This window comes from Lepisosteus platostomus, chromosome 5 (assembly GCF_059453375.1).
Source record: "Lepisosteus platostomus isolate fLepPlt1 chromosome 5, fLepPlt1.hap1, whole genome shotgun sequence".
In the NCBI taxonomy this organism is placed as follows: domain Eukaryota; kingdom Metazoa; phylum Chordata; class Actinopteri; order Semionotiformes; family Lepisosteidae; genus Lepisosteus; species Lepisosteus platostomus.
The window spans coordinates 13,351,625-13,362,963 of NC_142615.1; the positions used below are offsets into that span (position 1 = coordinate 13,351,625).

General features: G+C 40.7%; 1 non-coding gene across 1 annotated transcript; it reads left to right on the forward strand.

The window, feature by feature from the left end:
* The first annotated feature begins 439 nt into the window (after window positions 1-439).
* On the forward strand, window positions 440-521 carry trnal-aag (transfer RNA leucine (anticodon AAG)). Its single transcript has one exon. It is a non-coding gene; the product is annotated as a tRNA-Leu (tRNA).
* The last annotated feature ends 10,818 nt before the right edge of the window (window positions 522-11,339 follow it).

An 11,339-nucleotide genomic window follows, 5' to 3' on the forward strand; every position in this document is an offset into this window, starting at 1 on the left:
CTGGGTAGTTTCAGATCACTTTTTTTTAAAGGTTCAAGCAAACCCGAATACCTTTGTGTAATCGTTTTTCATAAAGTGTCATTGTATTATAGCATGTGCCCCTGACGATTTTCTTGATACGTTATATGTGCTCTTGTTTGTATTGTATGTAGTTTTGTTGTTCAAATAAAACGTAAAAGACACAACTTTCCGGATGCGGCTGCTGTAAAAATAAAATGACATCAAGGGTGCTGTACGCAGAGGTCTGAAACCTGCTCCACAGAAGATCTTTATCCAGAGGTGTAAAAGAAGTCGAGATCTCGCCATGAGAGGGGAAGCATCTCAGAAAAAGCAGGTGCAGTCGGTTCCACGGTCATAACGCCACTAATTCAGGCGACAAGAGCAAAACCCACCCGGCTTCCTCCGGGCAAGTAATGAGACAAAGAGACAGTGCACAGCGGGTAGCGTGGCCGAGCGGTCTAAGGCGCTGGATTAAGGCTCTAGTCTCTTCGGGGGCGTGTGTTCAAATCCCACCGCTGCCAGGTGCTTCTGTCGAGACCCCCTTTCAGCTGGCTTCAGACGAAGGGATCTGCTTTTTGGCAGTCTCTCGAGAAACTAAGCAAAGTGTTTAAAGATACTTTCTCAGCTTGACATCAAGGCACAAAACAAAAACCTTTTTGCGTCCTCTCAACCCAAAAGCGCTTTGCCACTTTTTGCGTTATGCAGGGAACGACGTCTGCCCAGATCACTTTTGTGTCAATGCAAATCGTAGTGTGCCCGGCGTTTTAATTTTGGCTGTGCTGGCGTGCTGCTTCTGTCTGTGAAACTTGAATGTTCTGCTTCTTCACACCAAATCGTCGGCGGGGGTTGAGCTTGTTAAATCTTTGCGCATAGCGCTCCTTTGGAAGTACTTTGTCCAAGTTCAAAAGCAATCGTGGGATTTACTTCATGCGTGCAAAAAGCATGCCTCGCACGACAGATTTAAATGGGGAATGGAGCCTGCTTCTTGCTGTTTTTCCTGTGGTTGCAGTTACAAAGTTGATCGTGCTTTCACATTCTGTTAACAGTAGTCACTGGCTGAGCTTTATCAGTTGGTTCGTAAAGGAATCTCTGCTTCGGTTCCAGAAAAGTCCTCTGTAGTGTGTTTTTTTCCGTGCCCATGGCAGTCTTTTAAAGCTGGTAGTAATGGCGGCGAAGTTAATTTTTTATCCTCTTTAAAAGAATAAGGACGGGCTGGGGCGAGCTCCATTTACCACTCTTTCAGCTAACCGCCGAACTCGCGAACTGATTACACTGCAGAGCCACAGGCGCCTCGCTTTTCTCCATTCTCTGGGTTAGGGTGAAAAAAAAAACTTTGCTGGTATTAGCTGGCCTGCTGGGAGTACCTCTTCTTCACTGATAAGCAAGATTTGTGTTTCATCTTTCGCAAGCTGTATAGATTTATTTCAAAACAAGTTGTTCCAGAAAGGAAACGGACACTTGCATTCACCTGAATTAAAAGGCATGGGATTTGCCCGTGAGGATAAATTCTGTACAGTAAGACAGGAAGAAAGTCACCGCTGGGAATCGGACCCAGGAACTCCTGTTTACCAGACAGGCGCTTTAGCCAACTAAGCCAAGGCGCCGGCAAAGTGCTGTCCTTTGACAGCCACTTGGACACGTCTCAACTGCTCTGAGACATCTGCGTTCGGTGTGCACCGAGCCTGCTCGCCTTGCAAGTTGCCTCATTTACATGCGATAGCTCCACCACTAAGAGAAAGGATGAGAAATGGCTTTTATCTGGCACTTTTCATGTCAGAGGATCTCAATCTGCTTTCCGTGTACAAGAGGATGTCCAACTCATGTAGCTAAAGACGTAGACGACAGTGCTCCACTGAAATCTTGATCTCACAACCATCGGCATTACTCCGCTGTGTTCTGCTTTAGACAAAGGGGGGAAAAAACTTCTTTCATCACACGTTTTGCACTGTTTACGGTGTTTGCAGTGCTCTTTCTTAAATGAAAACCAGGAATCGGCACCATATGAGGTGAGACTAGATAATATTGGAACAAGTAGCCTCGCCATTCCATGCGTGAGGTGAGCAAAGTGTCATTCCTGTCTTTATAGTGTGCTTGTTAGAGACTTAGCTGGCACCCAGAGCGCTTTAAATCCGGGAGTCAGCAGCCCAAGACAAGAGAGCTTCCTTCGTCTATGTTTTTTGTGTGAAGGGGGAAACCATGCGTGTGCTGCAAACGATCTTAGTATCGAAGTGCCGTCCCACATAACCGATCCGAACAATCTGCTTTACAGAGGAGCACTGCCGGAGCTTATCGTTGGCAAACTGAAGACCAGGCTGACCTCTTCTGTGACTCTTGAACACTGAGTCTCAAGGTTGTGATTTCAAGCTCCACGCTGGCGGGAAATTCCATAGGTAATGATCACATTTTCTTGCATGCTAATCAAAAGAAATATTAAGAAACTTTTCCCGATACCAGTTTTTTACAAAAGTAAAGGCACACGGCACATGTGTGCCACATCACGTCCGACTTTAGTGACAACTACCTCAGAGACTGTAAGCTGGGTAGTTTCAGATCAGATCACTTTTTTTATCAAAGGTTCAAGCAAACCCGAATACTTTTGCAAGAGACATTTCAGAATCCCAGTCCAATCCAGGACGATTGCTGGATCCTTCGAATTCGACTGAACTATAGCACAGATCTGCAGTCCACCATTAGAATACTGTGGTGTGTTGTATAAACCATACCACCCAAAATAGTTCTAAAACAGGAGATGCATCCTCGTTTAGGAAAGTGGTATAAAGTGAAATGGTCTGGGAAGAGTCCGTTTGAACAGTTCAAAATAGACGTAAAGGGGTATTTACGGACTCATTCGAAATGTAAGAACAAGCTGTGCGGATCTTATCTTTATTTACCTTGTGTAATCGTTTTTCATAAAGTGTAATTGTATTATAGCATGTGCCCCTGACGATTTTCTTGATACGTTATATGTGCTCTTGTTTGTATTGTATGTAGTTTTGTTGTTCAAATAAAACGTAAAAGACACAACTTTCCGGATGCGGCTGCTGTAAAAATAAAATGACATCAAGGGCGCTGTACGCAGAGGTGTGAAGCCTGTTTCATAGAAGAACTATATCCAGAGGTGTTAAAGAAGTCGAGATCTCACTACGAGAATGGCAGCATCTCAAAAAAAGCAGGTGCAGTTCGTTACACAGTCGTAATGCTACTAAGTCGGACCAGAAGAGCGAAAGCCACCTGGCTTTCTCTAAGCAAGTAATGTGACAAAGAGACACAGTACAGTGGTAACTGTGGCTAAACAGTGAAAAATGCTGGATTAAGGCTCCAGCCCCTTCAGGGGCTTGGGTTTGAATTTCACCTTGTTAGGTGCTTCTGTTGAGACCCCTTCCAACTGACTTCAAAAGGGAGGGAGCTGCTTTTTGGCAGTCTCTCGAGAAACTAAGCAAAGTGTTTAAAGATACTTTGTCAGCTTGACATCAAGGCAGAAAAGAAAAACTTTCTTGCGTCCACTCAAACCAAATGCGGTTTGCCACCTTTTGCGTTATGCAGGGAATAACGTCTGCCGAGATCACTTTTGAGTCAATGCAAATCGTAGTGTGCCCTCCATTTTAATGTTGGTTGTGCTGGCGTGCTGCTTCTGTCTGTGAAACTTTATGCAATCAAGGCATTTAATGTTTTTTTTTCAATAATTGGAAAAAAAAGTACTATTTTTTTTCTTAAATATTGATGGTTTAAAAACTTATTTAATGTGAAACGGTCATTGTGATTGTAAAACGGTCAAAATGTTAGTGAAGAAATCAGTAATGTGAGGAAAGGTGAATTGTGGGAGCCTCTTGACTCCCCATGTCGTGCTGTGTTTCTCTTTCATTCTACTTGGAGTGGTGCCGTCACTTCTGGATAAAGTCTGTCTTGGGTCATTCCGAACAAGTCAGGTATGACTGTGCTTCACCACAAGAAGAGACACCTCACTTGCAAGGATCCCAACAGTATATTTCCCCTTTCAGAGCCCATGGGAGTGAATTTCATACACAATTAAAAAAGCTTAATTTTTTAATTAAAAAAGTGACCTGAAATGCCTTAGCTTTCAGGTTTGCTAGAACCTGTAATAATAAAGTGGTCTCAAACTTTCATTGTCTGATGTACAGATGCAGCCATTCAAAGTGCGCGGTACAGACACGTACCAGAGGTAATTGGCTACGGCGTCGTGCATCGTGACGCGCGATGACGCAAAATACCGCGGTACGTGATTGGTTGACCGACAGGGGCACTCGTGGTCCGTTGGTCTGTCGTAGAAAGACTTACTGTAAACGTCTTTACTGTGCCCGTTGTAGATATTGAATTTTACCACTGAAGGGAAATCTTAGTAGCTGAGCATAAAAAGAATAGGAGCATACTGTAATGCGTGTGAAGGCCATAAACGATATTAATTTTGGAACATAAACATACAGTATATAGCTGGTCTTGGTACTTTAAAGAAAAAAATATACACCAGTATTCCATTTCTCTCTAAACATTGTAAGCTTCGAAGTCTTTAACTAACGTGATACCGGAGTCAACAAGCATATTTTTAGAATTTGATTAAAAGGGAATATAATATGGGATCGCGTATCTCAAGAATTTAATAATGTTATGATTATATCCGTGTACTGCGGCAGGGCTGTGTAGGGCTGTTTCGCCTGCCTGTTCATGTGAGCTGTCTTGTAGCCTACTGGTCTAGGTGCGTGACTACCAACTGGCAGGTTGTGTGTTTGAATCCAGCTGGTGCTGGACTTTTCATTTTTATTTATTTATTTTTTAATCGCGTAACATAAACATATTACCGTATGCAAACTGTACTGTATATAGTATGTATATGTATATTTAATGTCTTAACTGTGCCCGTTTAATTGAATTTAAAAAAAATATTTAACACGAACATTGAGCTGTTTACATCTTCCGCCTGAGAACAGTCACCCGTTGCTACCCAACGCAGAAACACAGCCACTAACTAGCAAAGAGAGGACATTAGCTACCCAATATGATAAAGAAATAAATGATTATTTTGTTTATTTCTTTTGCACATTTATTTGAACATTTCCATCGATTGTACAAGTACTTGGAAACTGTCCAATCCCTAGTTCATCAAGCATTTACCGGTCTGGCGCCGGTCTGTGTCTTCCAGGATATAATGCCAGCGAACTCTTGTTTTTATGTCCACTATAACAGACAATCTCCTTTGCTTTTAACCGAGCGTTTAATAATTTCCTAAAATGAAAATGATTTACTTTATTTCACTCACGGGATCAATAAAAGTATCTATCATCTGTCTAAACTATGGGACAGAATTCTGGGGTCTCCCCATACCAGAGATTATGGTAGGGCTTCAGAATGGTGATTGGCTGACACCATCTGACACCCATCTGATTGGAGAAAAAAAGACGTGCTGGTTTGCTATACATACTGTACCAGGAAGAGGATTTCTTTCTATTCAAAACGTGTATTTTAAAAGTTTAAGAAGTAAAAACCTTACAGCGTACACAGATTTCTAAACTGATCAGGATCGTTATCTTTGTCTTATGCATAATAATGTTCACCGCTCTGTCCAGCAAATTAATAATAAACGAATAAGTAATTAGATTGCTCATAAACCTAATCACTTGCTTTTTCTTTTTATTTAGGCTCAGATTTCAACTATAGATCGTATTATTAATAACCATAATAACAACCAACCAACAAAAACAACCATATAAACATAATACCAACCAAAAACATAGATAACAACCACAATACAAAATCAAATAATCAAACCATTTTACTCTCGCAAAGTTCTCCAATTATCATAATCCCGCCCCTTATGCAAAACCAAACCTTACTCCCATCCCAGTTTATCCTGTTTATCATAAACAAAATCCACCTCAATTTTCAACATAAAGCATTACACAAAATCAATACCTCAACACTCCATACTCAACAACGATAATTCACAAACAGCCAGAACATGTAACTACACATTCCCAAACAGACCTAATTTCCATAGCCCCGCCCCTTATGCAAAACCAACATCCCTCCCCTGTTCTCTCTCTCCCCTGGCGGTTGTAATTGTTTTTATTTTCAAATAAATTTTAGCAAAGTCATGTATTTTAAAAATCTTAAGATTTTTATATTTATGTCTTTATTTAGTGGTTTCATTAGTGACAAAGGCTAAACTTTCTTGGAAAAATGTCTTTTATGTAAACCTTGTTTGCTATTAATTAATTCAGGGCTAAAATATGTTCATTGTCTTCTAATGAAAGAAGGGTTCCTTTCGCCGTAGTCGGGAGCCTAGCCTTTAACTAGTAAGTACTGTACTTACTGGGTTTTTGAGGGCGGGGAGGTGTCTTTCGCTGGAAATCTCGCCTCCTACTTTGAAAATACCCATGAAACCGGTTCAATTCGTCACAGCCAGCACTCCTGCAGAGAGGGGGGTTGTACTTGCAGTGTATACAGTACACGCGTTATGCTCTTCGTTAATGTCTGTGAAGTTTTATTTAATCTCTGAGCCATACTGATTCTTCTGGAAGCCAGTTTCCGCCGGGGAGTAAAAAAAAAACACACTATGGTACTCTCTCCAATGCAGTGCAGTTAAAAACAAACCTCTGATGCTGCACCTAAATGAATATCGTTTATGACCATCAGAAGCTTTATGCTCCTTTTCTTTTTTCCAGTGGATTGAACAGGGAGAGGCATTTCATAATGTACTTTTCACTGATGAAACAACAGTGGCTCTGGAACAGTTTTCAACCAAGTCGTTTTATAAAAAGGGGAGATATGTACACGTTACTGAAGCTAAAAGCTTAACCTTTGTCACTAATGTAACCACTAAATAAAGACATATAGAAATCCCTACGTTACAGACTGTATATGGCTGGTATTGGTAGTTTAAAGAAAAAATACACACCAGTATTCCACTTTCTCCCTAAACATTTTAAGCATCAGAGTCTTACATGTGGTTATTTCGGAAACGTTTGTACGTGCTCCTTCTGACCATGTTACTGTTTACTGTTACTGACTATATTAAGTTTAAGTGCCTGTGGGCACTTTTCCTGTCCGTGGGGGGTGGACTGTCTTTCATTAGAAGGTTAGTCTGTTCTACTCTGAGAATGTAGAGGGGGTGGAAAGTGCCCGCGGTCATTTAATTAGTATTAAAATTCACACTGATTCCCTTGCGAAGATACGGACATAGGAATATTCGTGCGTGGTCAAAAAATGGCATAAAAACGACAAAGTGAAGGCTGTGAAAACATTCACAATGTACTTTATACACAAAGCAAATATACCCCCCCCCTCTCAGTTCAATTCAAGCTGCTTTATTAGCATGACAGATGGGTACAATCAGTGTTGGGTATTTACTTTGCTTTGAGATGCCACTTTTAAAGGTGATATATAAAATCAAGGCTTTAACTTGCTTTAACTCCGCAAGTCTGAGTTCTTGTGTCTGTCCTATCCGAACCCGAAAGTATTACAATATGTATCTTTATAGCAGGTGGTGTACAGCTTTTTAGTATAGATTACACTTTTCTAAAATGTATTTAAAAAATAAAAACGATTACAATCTAATCTTTCCACGTTTGATCCCAAAATAAATCTAAACGGGGAGAAAGCTATGCTGAAAGTTTATTAAGATACTTAGAAGACAAAGATATCAATTTATGTTGCATTTGTCTGATTGTGAATCAAAAAACACATATATTTAAACCCGCATTTGCGATTTAAATCAAAACGTTATTTAAATCAATATAAATGTTTATATTGTAACGCCTAGGTGACTATTCATTGTTATTAAAATGACTTAAATTCGATCATGTGATATTTAGAAATATAAATTTGTTTGGTGCGAGTGAGGTTTTATTTAATCTCTGACTCAGTGATGGCCTGGCATGGTGAGGTGCGCTGGCAGCTATGTGGTGTTACGCAGTGGTGGCCTGACACGGTGAGGTGCCCTGGCAGCTGTATGATGCAGTGGTGGTCTGGCACGGTGAGCTGCCAGCGCACCTCACCGTGCCAGGCCACCACAGCGTCACACCACACAGCTGCCAGTGCACCTCTACATACCCGACCACCACTCCATCACACAGCTGCCAGCGCACCTCACCGTGCCAGGCCACCACTGCATCACACAGATGCCAGCGCACCTCACCGTGCCATGCCACCAGCTGCATCAAACCACACAGCTGCCAGCACAACTCACCGTGCCCGGCCACCACTGCATCACACAGCTGCAAGCGCACCTCACCGTGCCAGGCCACCACAGCGTCACACCACACAGCTGCCAGCGCACCTCACCGTACCAGGCCACCACTGCGTCACAACACACAGCTGCCAGTGCACCTCTACATACCCGACCACCACTGCATCACACAGCTGCCAGCGCACCTCACCGTGCCAGGCCACCACTGCGTGTCATAGCTGCAAGCGCACCTCACCGTGCCAGGCCACCACTGCATCATACAGCTGCCAGGGCACCTCTCCGTGTCAGGCCACCACTGCGTCACACATATTTCAGCGCCATATATTTCATGGATATTATGGAATATAATGGATGGATATCTTAGTTATCTTTCTAGTTCACAGGTTTGCATGCATAATTTAATTTTGAAAGCCACTGAGACATCAGGTACTACTGTTGTATTTATGAAAAAGAAACAAAACAAAAAACATACTAACAGCTTTGCCATCCTACTCCTTAGTTAATACATTTTATTATTCATAAACAGTTAACATTGTTAGCAAAATATTTTGAATTATATTTAACCCTATTTTTTCTTTAGTTTTGTATTTAACTTATTATATGATAGTCAGACTTAATGTATATTTGAACAATGAAAATATATTTTTACAAGATTTTACATTCAGCACTTAAAATTAATATGGTTAATAATAGTAAACTGTAACATGCTGTAACAAGATCGGTTAAACTGCGAAGAAAATACTTTCAGAGAAAATGTTTCAGGTGTGAAGAACATAGATCTCCAATGCAATTTCAACCAAACCTGTTCCCACACACCCTGCCCCCACTACCATCAGAATATACACAAACATTTTAGCGTTTCATTCTGAGCAGAAGACCCTCACACCTGAAGAGTGCTGGCTGTGATGAATTAAACCGGTTTTACAGGTTTCAATCACAGACCATGTGACATGGGAGTCAGGAAACTACAGGTAACTACAGTACACACAGCGCCACCAGATTTGATAACGCTATAAAAACGCTATAAAATAATGTGACTTGGCACAGAACAAGTTTACAGCACAGTACAAAAATAAATGCTGACCATGACTTTAGAAGCATAAATTGCCTTACACTCAATTTAAACACAAGCTGTCTTTAGCCCTCTAAGCTGGTTCATACAGAAATGTAGAGATCCAGGCTCAGAACACACAGCTTCATTAGCGAATACATATGCAGGACAACTAGAGAAGACGTTTTACAGAGGATGGATTTTTAGAAACATCCCATCAGACATCCCATCATATTCACAACGTGAAATCTAGAAAATAATATTACGTAACCAAAATCCGCAATATGGAAACAGAACCTGTGTAATTGTTGATAGATGATGTACTCGTAACATTTTTTCAAGACGAACTACAACATTTCAAAAATGACTTGTATGTACTTGATATCTCTAATCAATCCACGGGTCCCAGCACAAAACGAAACTAAAACGCATACCGTTTCTCGCTTCTTATTAGTTGCTCAAAAGTAATTCTAAAAGTATGCTTGTTGACTCCGGTATCACGTTAGTTAAAGACTTCGAAGCTTACAATGTTTAGGGAGAAATGGAATACTGGTGTGTATTTTTTTCTTTAAAGTACCGAGACCAGCCATATACTGTATGTTCCAAAATTAATATCGTTTATGGCCTTCACACGCGTTACAGTATGCTCCTATTTTTTATGCTCAGCTACTAAGATTTCCCTTCAGTGGTAAAATTAGATATGAATATTCAATACTTAAACGGGCACAGTTAAGACATTAAATATACATATACATACTGTATACAGTACAGTTTGCATACGGTAATATGTTTATGTTACACGATTAAAAAATAAATAAATAAAAATGAAAAGTCCAACACCAGCTGGATTGGAACACACAACCTGCCAGTTGGTAGTCACGCACCTAGACCAGTAGGCTACAAGACAGCTTGCACGAACAGGCAGGCGAAACAGCCCTACCGCAGTACACGGATATAATCATACCGTTATTAAATTCAAGAGATACGCGATTCCATATTATATTCCCTTTTAATCAAATTCTAAAAGTATGCTTGTTGACTCCGGTATCACGTTAGTTAAAGACTTTGAAGCTTACAATGTTTAGGGAGAAATGGAATACTGGTGTGTATTTTTTTCTTTAAAGTGCCGATTCCTGGAACACCCCTCTGAAGTGGTTCCATAAAATCTGGTATACGGAAAGGAAAGCGTTGATAAATACAAGTGTCTTTTAATACACTCTTTGCTGTGCTCTTGAGGATCCTTGTGATATTTTAAGCTCTAGTTGAATGATAGGTGTCGCATTTTAAATCATTTTCGTAGTTAGAAATTATGAAACGCCCTGTTAAAAGCAAGGAAGTTTTTATGCCCGTTGAAGTAAAACAAAATGCCTGACAAAGTATGGCAAATGTGCTAAAGAAATTATACTTTGAGTATACAGCTTGTCCAAAGTCATCCATTATTAATACTATTAGTAATATCTTCCGTAAAGGCTTTGATGCATAAATATTTCTGATAAAGGTAGGTTGTGTACTTTTGTCCAACTGAGCAATCTTGCTTTCATAAAATATACCAACATTTTAATGACTGATGATTAACATGCTGTAATACACAGTTCAAAATTAAAGGCTCAAATGCTGTACATGAGAGGTTAAGCCCCCCCTGGCGGTTTTACAAGGCGACGCCGGATAGTTAGTCACGTGACACACGTGAACTGTGTGATACCCCGGTGGGCGTGTCATGGTATGCCGCAAAATACCTCACCCATTTTGAATGGCTGCATCTGTAGCTGTCTCTAAAGTTGGAAATGATGTTTTGGAGATGCTGAGAAGAACTCAACTACATGGTGAGAAGTCTGGGTTCAGCACCAGCAGATGGTAAAGAACTCTTAGCTGACCCCAACCTAATTTGAACTCACAACTTTCTGAGCTAGAATCAGCTACACTACCACTGTGCCAGACCCTATAGTCTTCATTAGTTCCCCAAAGGAGAAAAATCAGTGTCCCAAAAAAAGTGCTTCCCAAAATGTCTTTAACAGAAAGGAAAATTTAGACAGGCTTCCATTTCTGCATTAAGAACTGTTTGTGCTGTCCTGTAATTGAGGAAATATA